Consider the following 2,458-nt stretch of genomic DNA (forward strand, 5'->3'; position numbering starts at 1 on the left):
TACTTGCCATGGATCTCATGGAAAAAATATGGAGAGACTCTTTGAATATTAGGAAACATTTTCTCATGCTCTACTTAATCTGTAGGTGGTATCACTTCAATTTTTTCCATTTATTGGGAAATATCACCCAGAAAGTAAACTGTTAAAGAATCAAGCCTATGCTAAATCACTCCTACCTTCTCATTTTTAAGATCTTTGTGAACTTTAACCTATGACCCTTAAAGTCAGTGCCCTTTAGCACCTTGAATGGTGGAATAGGAGGTGTTGCAATAGGAGGTAAACTCCATTCCCCTTCACCTTTGTTGAGACCTCTAGATGCACCTACAATCTATAACCCTCCTTTGACATAACACAAAATTTTGTTCTTTTTTCACTTCCTTTACATACCCTCCCTTTAGGGGCATCCTCATAGGAAGAGCTTGTGGTTGAAATATTACAACAAAAAAATGGGGCACACAATCTCTTTATAGGGTTTCAAGGGAGGGGTATTGGAAAATAACCATCTTATCCCCTATAGCCCTTAAGACCTTCTCAACACATAAATGAAATGACAAATTGATAACTAGACCCAAAGATAGATCTCAAAGTTCAAGGCCAAACCCAAATAGAAAGAATCACACCATTGATTAAGCATTGATATTGAGTTTTGGTAAAATCAAGGACCTCTTTTCAAGATCTTGACCTTGTTTTTAGCATTCTCAAATGGAAGGTTTAAAACCCACATTAAAAAGGGGAGATTTTCACCTTAGCCTTTGCAACCTTTGTCCAAAACGAATTTATCTAATGGACTAGCTTGGATATGTCAAGTCTTGATTTCTAGAGTAGCCAATCAATGTTTTTGAGGCCAACTCCCTAGCTCCAACTAAAATTTAATCCTAGTGGAGAGGAAACTTGAAAAATTCCACTATTTAGAGACATTTTTCCTTCCTTTCAATTCATTTACAACAAACCTCAGTGCCTCTACTTTCTTATCTTTCTCTTCTAATTTCCAAAAAAAATCATTAATCATATATCATAAACACTTTATATAAGTAAAAATTACAATAATTAACTTATATAACTTATAGAGTATCTTTACCCGTGAACCCATACAAAAACCCATTGCACTCTAATATGGTTCTAATTGTCTCCTCAAAACACACCTTGCAAACTCTTAGAACTCTTCTTTATCGAATTAGTGTAACTAGGGGAGGGTTTTCCATGTCTCCTTACCTGAAATAAATTAATTCCATATTGTAAAGTAATTTAAGTTTCTTTGTTCCTGTAATAAGACTTTATAATGGTTACAACACTCAATCATATATTAAAATGATGAAATCTTATTTTGTTCATAACTATATTGTATTTCGAAATATCAGTTATTCGAGTAATTATAGTTCATACAATTTAATATAGCTATACAAATTCCTTTATCAAATTTCACGGCTCCACTAAATTTACAATTTGATTCTAATACTGTTATTATGGCCAGTCATATATTATTGTTATTTTTATTTATGGATGGTGCAAAAGGAACAAGGTTGAATTTTGGTGCTTTCATTTGAAATCAACCATTACTTTTTGATTGTGTATATGCACAATGTCTGACTATGAGGTAGGGTTTTTCTTCATTTCTTTAATTTTCTTCAGATTTTCTGTTAGGTGAGGTCATTGATTTCATGGGACCTCCTCTAGAGCATCCTTTCAACAACAAAAATATCAAACCCCTCCACCTCGGCAACAATCTAGGACTCTTAGCCTATAGACCTCTCTTTCCCTTGCGTCATATGAAGCTTATGGATCAACATACCTATGAGGGCATAGTGAGATCCAGATCTGCATGTGGGTCCTTCGTTTCTCTACTTGGGTGTTCATTTCTGACCTCCAAAGGGTACCCAAGTGAAGATCCACCTCTTGGTGCATAATGCACCTTTGTAGAGGGTCGATCAGTAACAAAATTTTCGTTGTTCTACCCATCAACCCTGTGATAATTTTTCATTTTTATACTCGCCTGTTGTTTAGGTTGTGCAGCACCAGCAGCAGGAGACTGAGCCACATTGGGAGCCACCACCACCTGTGGGGTGGGCTCTATTTTCTTAGCAAGCTTTGTGGGTGGTGGCACATTCGAACCAAACAAATACCCCAGATAATTCTACCCCCCTCCACTGCTCACACCATGCCCCATGACCAACTGAAAACTGTCTCACTGTTTGAGATCCAAGAAACTAAAAAATGGCACCTCTGCAACTAAAATACAAATACGAAATGCCAAATATGAAACTTGAGGTTATGTCCCTATTCCTGCTGTTATAGACTCGAGAGATGTGGGTCATGCAAAGGAAGATGGGAGGAGGTAGAAACAAGGAAATGGATAGGTAGAAATAAAAATTGGAAGAAAGTGAATGGCCAACAAAGACAATGGACATGGAGTAGCCAATTCAGATCAGATCTTGCTTTGAGATGTAGCGGGGAGGGGGGG

At 36.9% G+C, this 2,458-nt stretch overlaps 1 pseudogene; it reads right to left on the reverse strand.

Annotated features, from left to right (window-relative positions):
- Positions 1–1,789: 1,789 nt before the first annotated feature.
- LOC149221483 (protein SPIRAL1-like 3 pseudogene) lies at positions 1,790–2,164 on the reverse strand (annotated as a pseudogene).
- Positions 2,165–2,458: the final 294 nt, after the last annotated feature.

This window comes from Pinus tabuliformis, chromosome Q (genome assembly GCF_031772625.1).
Source record: "Pinus tabuliformis cultivar Carrire ecotype Pingquan chromosome Q, CPIR1, whole genome shotgun sequence".
In the NCBI taxonomy this organism is placed as follows: Eukaryota; Viridiplantae; Streptophyta; class Pinopsida; order Pinales; family Pinaceae; genus Pinus; species Pinus tabuliformis.